This window comes from Acinonyx jubatus, chromosome B3 (assembly GCF_027475565.1).
Source record: "Acinonyx jubatus isolate Ajub_Pintada_27869175 chromosome B3, VMU_Ajub_asm_v1.0, whole genome shotgun sequence".
NCBI classification, from domain to species: Eukaryota; Metazoa; Chordata; class Mammalia; order Carnivora; family Felidae; genus Acinonyx; species Acinonyx jubatus.
In genome coordinates, this window is record NC_069386.1 from 88,545,461 (window position 1) to 88,559,271 (window position 13,811).

Genomic DNA, 13,811 nt, shown 5'->3' on the forward strand with positions numbered 1-13,811 from the left:
TCTCTGTAAAATCTGTTTTCTCTTTGTATTTTTTTTTCTTATATTTGGCAAATATTTATTAAGGCCATGCTTTATGCCAGACACCATGAGAGGTGTTGGATTAATAATCTCCAAACCCCACCAGTTCCTAAATCATCTGATTTTACTGTCTATGATTTATAAATTGGGAGATCATTGGTAATACCTAATGGATTGGTGGTAATCATCTGTATACGGTCACTGTGCGAGTGGGTGGTAAAAAAATTTGCTGGTTGTAACCGAGGGATTGAACGTACAGTATTGATCAGAAGCATCTATTGTATCAAAAATGGAAAAGCGGGGGCGCCTGGGTGGCGCAGTCGGTTAAGCGTCCGATTTCAACCAGGTCACGATCTCGCGGTCCGGGAGTTGGATCCCCGCGTCAGGCTCTGCGCTGATGGCTCAGAGCCTGGAGCCTGTTTCCGATTCTGTGTCTCCCTCTCTCTCTGCTCCTCCCCCGTTCATGCTCTGTCTCTCTCTGTCCCAAAAATAAATAAAGGTTGGGAAAAAAAAAATGGAAAAGCGATCCAAGTTGGTTTGTAGAAATGAAACTGTATAAGCCAATGAATTTATTAGAGTATAAGTTGAGGAGAGTTTGAGAAAAGAAATATGGGGAAAAGTAGATGACAGACTTACAGATTTTTTTCCCCATTTTGACCACCAGAGAAGTGACAGGAGCTAGATCAGGGCATCTCAAACATTAATGTACACAGGAATCACCTGGGAGAATTTGTTAAAATGAAGATCCTGACCTAGTAGGTCTTGGGTGTAGGGCCTGTTGCTTTTCAAATAAGCTTCAAGGTGATGAAATGCTTCTGGTATGGAGACCACACCTACAGCAGCAGGGCCAGAAGCTCTCCTGCAAGGTACAAGCAGAGTGAGGATCTTGCTAAAAGCTAATCTGCTCATGCCTGTTTCTTAGTCCTTGGGCACTACTTCCCCACCCTCACCCTCACCCCTACCCCCAGAAAGATAGGGGCACAACTTTAAAAGATACATGTGAAAATGAGATAAACTGCAGTGAGAGATAAGGCAATATGTCAAAATAATATGAGGGAGGAGTTTGGGGAGAGAGGTTCTGCAGTTCACAAAGGTAAGACTATTTCAAGAACTTGGTTCGTCTTTGAAAGAGTAAGTAGAATCTAGGGTACAGCAGGGCTGTTTTGTTTTCAAATGACTTTGGTCATAGTGTCAAAATCCACATACTCATGAACACATGTCCTTACCTGTTTATGTGACATTAATATCACATGGATGAGAGCCTTACTGAGAACAGGGTCATTGAGTCAAGACCAGGTACTAATCAGAAAATGACATGCACTGTATATGGAGATATGGCCAATAGTAAAAGGAAGACCATTACAAAGAGCAATGAGAGAAATAAAATAAAATTAAAATTGAAAGTAACCATGGAAAGAGAAAAAGACCCATTTTTGTCTGTTTCAACAATGAAAAACAAATTGAAGAGGGAAAGTGTATCATTGGGCTATTCACATTAGGAGAAATAGCTGTCAACAATGAAAAAGAGGAGAGGATTTACAGATCAGGAGAAAAGTAATCAGCAAGACATGACTAAAGCACTTTTTTTTTTCTTTTTTGAGAGAGGGAGAGAGGGTGCAAGTGAGCAAAGGGCAGAGAGAAGGAGAGAGAGAGAGAATCCCACAAGGGGCAGAGAGAGAAGCGGGGCTCACCCCAAGTGGGGCCCGTGCTCACCTGAAGCAGGGCTGAGGCTCACCCATGAGCTGTGAGATTATGACCTGACCTGAAGCCAGATGCTTAACTGACTGAGCCACCCAGGCGCCTGTGCCTAAAGCACTTTTAAAGCAACATTAAGAGTGTACTTGCTACTTGACCCATACATTTTTGGATGAATAGATGCTTGGTGTTGATGCTTTCTCCACCTATGCTCTGCAGCCTAGGGGAGGCAGCAGAGAAGTAGTTGAGTGTGTGCAGAGAGGGACTCATTGATAGCATCACAGAGGATACTGTTGATAGTATCACAGAACCCAATTGTGGACAGGAGTAAGGTTTGCTTACTGGGAATGGGAATGGCTGACCATACATTTCAGGGAAAATACAAGTAGCTGGAAATGAACCAATGAATTGAGTGAATTAGAAGGCGCTTTGGTTTAAAGTTTCTGATGAATATAAAGGGGGAAATGTTTTACTTTGTGAGATCTGTGGGTGAAAAGATATTGGAAACAGTGAGATTAGAATATGGTAAGAGATGATAAATTACAAAACATGGTTGTACAAGACACAGATGACTGACACAGAGTGAATATTATCATAAATGGCTTGAGGGAGAGAAGTTTCACAATGTGATTATTAAAGTTAGTAGATGTCTGCAAATTTGAGACGGAAAATAAACCATACACACCAGTTCTTGGATTTATCAAGGAGGGAGAAAATGTATTCCAGTTTTGAACATTTGGAAAGAGTGTATAGTAAAATTATAGATTAATAGGGTTGGGAAGGGATTTAGAGCTAATACAGTCCAATACTTATAACTTATAGATGAGGAGGCTCATAATGAAGAAGGTAAATTACTTGTGCAAAAGAACTGGAATTAAGATATAAGATGATTGACCCCTATTGTTCTTTGTACTGGTAAAGATGATGGCAACAATTTTGACAATATGAGCTAAGGCATACGTATACATACCAAGGGTTTACTGTAGACAGGAACTTTGCTCATAGCTAATGCAAACAAGTTAAAATGAATTTCTGATTCTAGTTCCTCCTCCAGAATGTTCCCTCCATGAGGGAAGTGACTTTTTAAAAAATTTGTTTGTGTGTTTATTTATTTTTGAGGCAGAGAGAGACAGAGCATGAGCAGGGGAGGGGCAGAGACAGAGGGAGACACAGAATCCAAAGCAGGCTCCAGGCTCTGAGCTGTTAGCAACAGAGCCCGATGCAGGGCTTGAACTCACAAACTGTGAGATCATGACATGAGCCAATTTCAGATGCTTAACCGACTGAGCCACCCAGGTGCCCCGAGGGAAGTGACTTTAATTGGTTGATTCCCTGGTATATCCATAATAGGTATTTGGTATTCCATGTGTATCTGCTAGATATATGAATAAACACATTTTTTAAATTTAGGATTTGCTAATCAGCTAGCTGCTGCTCTAAAACTATGACTTTGCGAATTTTTTTTTTTTTTGGTGCTAATCACTTCAAGTGCTCATTAAGTATTGATGGACAGTAAGGATAGATAACACTTATTGAACACATACTGTGAACCATATGATGTACATATTATTTTTATCTACATAACAAGTCTTGAAAGTAATAATTATAATATGGGAGACCTAATGTATTTAAATTATTTCCTACTACTGAAGTTCCGGCTAGTAATATATGGTGAACTTATTGGGCAAAACATACAGAAGATAATTTAGAAGGAAGATTAATGATTTTCTTGGAAAAGAATGTCTCCTAAAACAAAGACGATGCCAGCCAGAGTGGGCTCGAGGACAAAGCAGGCAAAAACCTCTTTGATCTTGCCCGCAGCAATTTCTTCGCATCTCCGGAGGCAAGGGAAACAAAAGCAAAAATGAACTACTGGGGCCTCATCAAAATAAAAACCTTATGCACATTGAAGGAAACAATCAGCAAAACTAAAAGTCAACCGACAGAATGGGAGAAGATATTTGCAAATGGCATATCAGATAAAGGGTTAGTATCTAAAATCTACAAAGAACTTATCAAACTCAACACCCAAAAAACAAATAATCCAGTGAAGAAATGGGCAAAAGACATGAATAGACACTTTTCCAAAGAAGACATCCAGATGGCCAACCAACACATGAAAAAATGGTCACTCATCATCAAGAAAATACAAATCAAAATCACAATGAGATACCACCTTACCCCTGTCCAAATGGCTAACATTAACAACTCAGGCAACAACAGATGTTGGCGAGGATGCAGAGAAAGAGGGTCTCTTTTGCATTGTTGGTGGGAATGTAAGCTGGTGCAGCCACTTTGGAAAACAGTATGGAGGTTCCTCAAAAAACTAAAAATAGAACTACCCTATGACCCAGCAATTTCACTCCTAGGCATTTATCCACGGCATACAGGTGTGCTGTTTCGAAGGGACACATGCACCCCTATGTTTATAGCAGCACTATCAACAATAGCCAAAGTATGGAAGGAACCCAAATGTCCCTCAATGGTTGAATGGATAAAGAAGATGTGGTATATATATACAATGGAGTATTACTCAGCAATCAAAAAGAATGAAATCTTGCCATTTGCAACTATGTGGATGGAACTGGAGGGTATTATACTAAGTAAAATTAGTCAGAGAAAGACAAAAATCATATGACTTCACTCATATGAGGACTTTAAGAGACAAAACAAATGAACATAAGGGAAGGGAAACAAATAATATAAAAACAGGGAGGGGAACAAAACAGAAGAGACTCATAAATATGGAGAACAAACTGAGGGTTGCTGGAGGGGTTTTGGGAGGGGAGATGGGCTAAATGGGTAAGGGGCATTAAGGAATCTACTTCTGAAATCAATGCTTCAGTATATACTAACTAATTTGGATGTAAATTTTAAAAAATAAAAAATAAAGTTAAATTATAAAATAAATAAATGAATAAATAAATAAATGAATAAATAAATAAATAAACAATTTAAAAGGAAAAAAACCCAAAAAAACCAAAAAACAAAATATTAGTTACCAAATGGGAGTTTCTGATGTGTTAGATGGAAAATTTTCCCAGTTCAGCTGCATGGATCCATTGTTGCATTACACCTAAGTAATGGTGTAATACTTAGGGAAATGAGTAATGTGATGGAGAGGTAAATTCCCTCAATTCTTTTGACACAGACAGTTCATTATTGGGAAAGGCTCAAGACAATGGTAATAGTATCATAGCAAAGTCTGAAAGTCTGTGACCTCTCAGATTTAGCCCGTGGGCCAGCAGCAGCATCTGGGAACATTTCAGAAATGCAGGACCTCAAGCCCCACCCCAGATCTACTGATTCATAAACTGCAATTTAACAAGCCTCCCACCTTAAGGTAGGTGATCCCTAGCCAAGCAGTTCACTGAAACAGAACCACGCAGAGCAGTGACAATGGCAGGGAGATCAGTCTTGCCCAGGAGTAGATGTAGGATTTGTGAAGATTCTGTACAGATATGGTAGATGGATAAAGATGTTATGGGAGCAGAGGAGTGAGAATTTAAATGAAATCTTGGTAATGATTATTGTCAGGACTCCATCTGTAAACACAAGTCAGTGAAGCCTAGAAAAATTGAGGTCTTGTCTACTTTACCAATGAAGACACCACAGGTCAAGAAAGGTAACTTCCTCAAAGTGGTGCAGAGAGTCTGTTCTTGCTCTACTGCCAGTATTTTAAATGAAAAGTGACCTGTCTAACAGAAAGTATGCCATCACTACGTTTTCACACATAATCAGGAGCCAAGAGAGACAATATGGCCTTTTCGTAATGAGCACTTGGGCAAGATGGCTGTTGATGTGTGGGAAATGCCAAGTTTCTGCTAACGCAAAAAAGTGGAGATGGAAGGTGATAAAAATTTGGTAGTAAAAGGACTCAGTTGATTTGAAATGTCATCAAAAGAGACAAAGCTGACTCAAATGCGAGTTACACAGTAAGAATTCCAGGTGTAGCTCACAAGAATGATAGCAAAAAATCAGAAGAAAGATGAGAGGCCCCTAGAGGTGAAGGTGGCAAAGTGACTTATCAGGATGAAGATAGAGTTGGTTGGGGGTGCTGGCAGGAGAATGATCAAACAGTAAATCCAACATCTCAGAGACAACCTACACTTCTGAATTAAGTCAATATGAACACATTGGCACAATAGTTAACTAAAATCCTGATTATAAAAAGTCCAGTTTCTATTTAAGGGCTCAGGAATATTTTACAAGCCTAATCACGTTAATTCTCACTCTACTCCCTGGAAACCGATGTATATACAATACTATTTAAATGTATACATTTTCTATTTCTCAGTTGAGACACAGAAAGAACTTGGTGAAACAATCTCCTTCTCTCAAGCTGAAGTAGTTCAAAGTATATTATTATGTGCTTTAAGTAATCCAGCTAGCTCTTCAAACCATGGTACTCTTGTATCACTGTCAAATTCTGGTGTCTGATTTAATTATTAGAAGATCCTCTTAGATGTCCTGGTAAGACTTCAAGAAGAAAGAAATGAAAATCCAAATTTAAAAATTAGGAATATTTTAAGACTTCAGTGTAGCCATCAAAGGCTGATGATGATGTCTATATTTATCCACAAATGGAATATAGTTGCTTAATTAGCAATTAAATATTGTCATTATTTTAATTACTTAATTTCTTCCAATCTTTAAAAAAAATATGTTTTATTTTATATTTGAGAGAGAGAGAGAGAGAGAGCAAGCAGGGGAGGGGCAGAGAGATGGAAACAGAATCCGAAGCAGGCTCCAGGCATCGAGCTGTCAGCACAAAGCCCGATGTGGGGCTCAAACTGATGAACAGTGAGATCATGACCTGAGCCCATGTAGGATGCTCGACTGACTGAGCCACCCAGGAGCCCATCTCCCAATCTTTTTAATGTAGATGATGGGTAGTGATATTTGATGATGAGTCGACTTACATACCATGTGATTATGTTAGAGGAAATTTAAGATAATTAATGTTGCCTCAAAAATGTCTCCTTAGAAGAAAACTTTTCTACAATATAGCATTGGACTTTTTCCTTTTTTTTTCTTGAAAAATCAAATTATTCTCCATGTCCATTGAATCAAAATAAATCCTGCTTTTAAAAAATAGCATTAATTACTGTCTATTTGACCAGTTTTCTCAGTGTTCTTTTTGAGTACATTTTATTTTCCCCATTAAACAGAATGGCCTTCAGAGCAATGGCAGTAAGACAGTGCTCTTTCCCAGCTAAAGTGTTTTCCTTTTTAAAAGGGCTGAAGTTTTTGCTCCTTGTCCTCTTTCTTTTGGGAGAATGACTATTTATAAATACTTGTCTAGAATGCTGTGCACTTTACCCAGAGTAAATGCCCCAGATTTGATGATCATTTCATTGTAAAAGCCCTTGGAAATCAGTACACTTCAGTCTCTAAGATGGTATTGGCAGGTGGTACAATAGATGTCAAAGTGTTTTATCAGTATTATTATGTCTGCCTTTTTTTTTTAAATCACACCCTGATAGTGTAATTTTTTTTTTCCTTTGGAGGACTTTATCCTTCATGTATTTTGGTTTCTTAATTAAAATGGGTGGAATATATTCTCTACCTTGCAAAAAATACTTCACACAATATATAAGCCCCTCTGACTTTCCAGAATACTCAACTCTTACCTGAATGGACGCTTTGTGTATAAATGCAGAGTGTTTTCACATCAAAGTGCTTTCTACTCTGCTTAGTTCCAAGTTTTTGAAGTAGGAGAAAAAGAATATACCTGAATTAAGACTATAACTTAATTTTGCACACCCCTGAATTACTTAAGTTGGATGATTGATACTAATCCATTCTCCGGGACCAGAAAGGAATGCAAATATTTTTAATATTTTAATATATGAGGATTGGTGGCATTTTCAGATTTGACTCTCCTAGAGACAAACTTTCATTTTTATTCCCTCCTTGGCCTATACTTAGAATTAGCCTAAATATTGATAATAGCATTACTTCATTCTTTAGGGTTGTAAGTGATTGAATATCTTTTTCTTTCTTTCATTATATGTGGGAAGTGCAGTATTTCCAAATACGGCTCTTCTGGGAACCAGCCTTAATATTTAATTCATCCTTTTTCCCTGGAAGTAGGGGGAGCTCATAATTATGGGCAGTAGATGATTCAGTTGGATGTGGGAAAATGGAACATCAGGCATGTTCAGCTCCAAAGCTGCATAATGCATAAATGATCCTGTAGCACTGGGTTCTGAGGTGCATTTCATCACATTGAGAAGACACTTTGACATCAAGTTGACCCCCAAGGTAATGCATTTCTGGTTGAGATTTTAATCAGTGTATCTGGTCTTCAGAGCTACATTAGTATCACCTGAGTTGGAGGCGGTTTTCTTTTCACCATAATTCTATGAATGAAAAGATTCCTCTTCATGGAAAGTGTTTTATTTTTAATCCTCTACCTTTCCAATCCAGGCATTTGTAAGGTCTAGCACCTCTTTATGTTAGGAGATTCTTCCTGGAAGTCAGCCTCCAAATGTTTTAGGTAGCCATGTTGAGATTCTGTTTAAATGAGGTAATTTTTGTGCTGCTTAAATTAGTTTTCAGAAGTATTTACTTGTTCATGATTAGAAACACTTTCCAATCTGCTGAAAGTCATAGTACATTAAACTATTAAATTTCTGAATTTTGATTTGTCATGGGACCAATTATTTTTTTAAATTGTTTATTGAGAGAGAGAGAAAGAGAGAGAAGGAGAAGTTATATAGAGAGAGGAAAGAGAGAATCCCAAGCACTCTGCACAATGTGAAGCTTGAATTCATGAACCCATGAGCTCATGACCTGAGCCAAAATCAAGAGTCAGACGCTTAACCAAATGAGCTGCCCAGGTGCCCCTATTTTAAGGCCCAATTGTGTATTGGTCAGGGTTCTCCAGAGAAAAATAACCAATAGGATATATACAGAAAGAGAAATGTGTATAAGAGGAGATTTATTATAGATATTGGTTCATGTGGTTAAGGAACCCAAGAAGTCCCACAATCTGCTGACTGCAAGCTGTAGAAACAGGAAAGCTGCTAGTATAATTCAGTCTGAATCCAAAGACCTGAGAATTGAGGGGCTGATGGTATAATTCTTGATTGAAGTCTCAGAGCCCAAGAATTAGGAGCACGAATGTCTGGGGACAGGAGAAGATGGATTTATTAGTTTAAGCAGAGATGGAATTTGCCTTATTCTACATATTTGTTCTACTTGGGTTCTCAATGGATTGGGTGATATCCAATCACATTGGGGAGGGCCATTTGCTTTACTCAGTTTACCATTTCAAATGCTAATCTCTTCTAGAAACAGCCTTGCAGACATACTCAGAAATAATGTTTTACCAGGTCTCTGAACATTCCTTAGCTTAGTCAAGTAGACACATAAAATTAACCATCACAAATCCACCCCTTGTCAATTGGACATCTGTACGCCTCTCCATAAAGCATATTTTATCTCCAAGAAAAACCAATAACAAGGTCATAATTTCACCAAACATGATACAACTATTTTGTGTATAACTGAAAACACTAATCCCTTCCACATAGAATCCTTGAATGCTTATTCTTTTGATAATCAAATGGTATGATTTGAAATCAGCAATACTTAAATACTGATATAAAGTCCATATAACTTTTGTCATGTCATAAGGGAATAAGAAAGAAAAGAAAAAAAAAAAACAGGAAAGAGAACAACCAGAGTCATTTGCCTAATATTTGTATAGATACATATAAACATAAAAAATAAGGAGAAAACACTCATCACGAGTGCAATCCCTATTTCTGTAACAAGTTACATGCTTGTACACTTCTTTTTATAGTCACTTTTTTTTAAGTTTATTAATTTATTTGGAGAGAGATAGAGACAGCGTGAGCAGGGGAGGAGCAGAGAGAGGGAGAGGGAGAATCCCAAGCAGGCTCCACACCATTAGCACAGAGCGTGATGTGGGGCATGAACTCACAAAACCATGAGATCATGACCTGAGGTCGTGGTCATATCATGAGGTCATGGTAATACTAAGAGATACCTAAAGCATCCCCTATATTCCAGACATACTCTTCCTTACTTCCCTTGTAGAATAGTAGTCCAATTTCACCTTCGGTATTCAGTATCAATCACTCTAGCCAGCACTCTAAGTTCCTTCCTTGCTTGTTGATTCAGAAGCATGAGGAGCCCAAAATGACAGGTGACAGTCTTAACTTCCAGTTCGATGGAATCATTGTTGTGTCTCATGGTGGAAGCATTTATTTCTCTGAAACTAAGATCTCTAGGCCAGCAGAGCATAAAGTCATGGGAACAGGAATCAAAACTTTTGCTAGTGAGTCACTAGGGGTAATGGTGAGTAGTGCCACCTGCATTTCCACCCCTTGATTCCTGGACTTATTGGATGTTATAGACTCTGGGTCTAAAGTTCTGTCTTGTCTAGCAAAAGAGCAGGATGTGAGGGAGAGGGGGATTTTGAAGATATACAGTGTTTGGGGTTTGGGTCAATATAAAACAAAATCCTGGTGCCAGGCAGATGAGTAGATGGTTGTTAACAGCAGATAGGACGATCTGTGCCTATTAATCTTTGCTAGCCTAGGGAATAAGGAAGATAGAGGAGATAACCTCAGGGTTAATAAGGCACCTTTTCTTTTGTTAACCATCTCCACTCTGGGCTGCTTTGCCTACAGCACAGTGGTCCATAGTCCACTTCACCAATTTACCTAACCTGGCCCTATCCTCCTGTGAAAGCAGCTTTTCTGCTATGGTACTAAATTTGGGGTGCTTCCGCCCTGAATATCTAATCTTGTTTATTTCATATACCTATGTATTGGGCCCCTATGTGCCTGTTCCTATTTTAGGCCTTTGCCTTTCCCTCTCTATTCTGAGGGCTCTGCACCCCCTCTCTATTTTGGGGTGCCTTTGCACCTCCCTATTCCTGGCACCTTTGTGCCTCACTATTCTAGGGGTGCTTTGCACCCCCCTATTCTTGGGGTACCAGTCTGGTTTACCCAAACTCAGGTGTGAGCATTTTATGAATTTGTATTTCTTTATGCCTTGTTAAGCCATTGGTGTAAGCCCAAGGGATTCCCAAGCTTATCCCCGCAATTGGATACTGATTCAGAGCATAAACAGTTTTCTGAAAAAAATTTCCCCAGCCTTGCAAAGTATTGTCACCTCAATGGTGTTACCTGTTATGGGCCCAGTCTTATTTTAAGGTTGAAGTGTTTCCTAAAATCCCTATTATACAAGTATTACTAGGGGAAATCACTTAACGTTTAGTTTTTTTAGTGGGACATTTTTGAGGGAATTTTTTTAATAGGACTTAATACTCATGATAATGTGAAGCGCAGTGTATAGGTGGAGAGGTTCTCAAAACTCTGGGTCTGATTTGCTTATCACTGCAAACTAGTTAGCTCCATTATTTACCCCAGAACTTCCTACTCTGAGAATATGACCTCTATATTCTAGATTCAAGGAGATAATATCTCCACAAGAAATTAAGGGCAGTATATTTTTAAAAGTCTGTGGGCCAACAGTGGCCAAAATAGACTTTTCCAAATGACTACTGGATTTTATCTTATGTTTTAATTAAAGAGTGCTATCTTATTCTCTATATACAGAGACCATGTTTAGATGGCATCAGCCACATGTGTAGTTTGGGGAATTATTTTAAACTCCCAAGGTAGCCATATGATTTCTCTTTCTCTCCTTTCCCTCACATTGTCTCATCTTCTCAGTACTTTATGACGGGTACCATATTGCTTGTACCGAGCCTCCAATGAGAATTTCACATCCATTTTCTAGACTAATTACTTACTTAACATCATTTTCCTTATCCTCATGTCCAAAATATATTGTTACTGATTATATCCATTGCTAGGGTATTTTTTATCCTTTGTACCTTTAAAAAATGATTATTTTTTAGACAGAGAAGGAGAGAGTGCATGAGCAGGGTAGGGGCAGAGAGAAACGGGGATAGAGGCCTCAAAGCAGGTTCCATGCTGACAGCAGAGAGCCCAATGCAGGGCTTGAACTCACAAACTGTGAGATCATGAACTGAGCTGGAATCGAGAGTAGGGTGCTTAACCAACTGAGCCACCCAGGCGCCCCTCTTTTATACTTTTTTTAAAACAAATTTGTTATTAATTTGTAAGCTTGTTTTTTAGGTTTGCAGATAGTTCTTCTGCTTTTATCTGTTGTCAGTATTTAAGACAAGTTTCTTTGTAACAACTCACTTCCTTGGCTGATTTTCAAATGTCATAGCCACCATGAAGTATGAAGGATCATGCCACTCTCTGAGCAGCTCCTTGGTTTGCACTCAACAGGGAGTAAATGCCTTTCTAAAAATATTTTGGGAGAGGAAATAAAGAAGATACCTATTATGTTAGCTGGAATATATGGTATATCTCTGGGGAAATAAGCTTATTGTAAGTAATTAGGTTTCTGGATTCTATCTGCTCATGACTTAAATGCTCTTAATGAAGGATAAATCTAAGATATACTTTGTTATATCTCATGTGACCTATGAAATGATGTAAGCAGGGCAGCCAGCTGTATGCTTCATCCATTAATTATAAGGATAAATTATTATGTGGCTTGACTACTTCTCTTGTTTGTGTCTGGAAACATTTTAAAGTACTAACATACCATTTTTTCAAAAGGAGAAAATAACCATTTTTCTTATAAATTTACTAATATAATTGCAAATGAGCCTCAGAATCTATTCAGTTAAAACATAAAAATAAATAAATAAATGAATATCAAAACAGGCCAGCATAACACACTACTCTCAGTAGCTGCATTTCCTGGAGACTGGGAAGATTCTAATGTACATAAATATTGATGTCCTCATAGCTTCCGGTTTTCAAAGTTTCTTCTTCCACATTGTGAAAAGTTTTGAGGTAACTAATGCAATTTTTAAATTGTTACAAATGAAACTAATACAATTTGAGGTTAAAGATCTTACATGAAAATAATACGTATTATTTTATATTAGAAAATATCTTTAGTAGTTGTTCTAAAATGGCCATTAGTATTTTGGTGATTATTCATTCCTACACCATTCTCTCTCTCTCTCTCTCTCTCTCCCCCCGCCCCCTCACATGCGCACACACACACACACACACACACACACTGATAGTATTTTGAAACAATTGTATAGACCTTTTTCAAGTGAGATAAAGCTTTCTCTTTCTTATTTCCTTAGCTTCACTCCTTTTTATCCACATCAGACTCTATCCCTACGCTAAGTAATCCTTGGCAATATGCTTATAATGTTATCTGTCTCATCATGCTTACATATAATATATATGATATGTATGGGGTTTACATATTTATAGTAAATGATAGTTACACAGTCTATACATGTGTCTTTTGTTCTGTATTTTGCAATACAATTTTTTTCCATTATATCAAACATACACAAACCCCATACTTATGCATGTAAGTTATCACTGTTAGCTTTTATGAGCCTGGGTTCACATTATACACATTCATTATTTAAGCATACTTTATGGAAATCCTGTCACATCAACTAGCATACCTCCAATTTATTTATTGTAATTCCTTCATAATAAATCTGATAGTAGTTGGTTCATCCATATACTCATTGATATCATTTATTGATATCACATTGATTATGCTGATTTTTACCACTAAAACCATGCAACATAAAATATATGATTGTTGTCCATGGATCTTTAAATTTTTTTTTCCCCCTTGAATGAGGTGCATTTCAAGAACACTTTTTGGGTCAAAAATTCAATGAATATTATCCATTTAATTTCTGAAAAATGCCATCAAAATTTACAGTCCTGTAGCAATATGTGAGTGTCCCCTCATATCCAGGCCATCTGCTCTTCTTCTTCTTTTTTTTAATATGGAATTTATTGTCAAATTGGCTTCCATACAACACCCAGTGCTCTTGTTATTATAATTGTTTAAATTTCTGTCAGACTGATGGATGTTATCTAATCTCTCGCTGTTGTTTGAGCATCTTTACATGTGTTTATTGGTTATTCATTTTTCTTTTATATGAATTGTGTTCTTATTGTTCATTAGAGCTAGCTTCAGCCACATTAAAATGGGAGTACATTGAACCACATTGAAGGTTGATTCTC

The 13,811-nt window shown here is 37.7% G+C and overlaps 1 protein-coding gene across 5 annotated transcripts in view; it reads left to right on the forward strand.

The window, feature by feature from the left end:
* The window catches only part of LRFN5 (leucine rich repeat and fibronectin type III domain containing 5), a 250,773-nt gene that overhangs the window by 77,928 nt on the left and 159,034 nt on the right, over positions 1-13,811 (forward strand). The gene's annotated exons all lie outside the window — the stretch shown is intronic.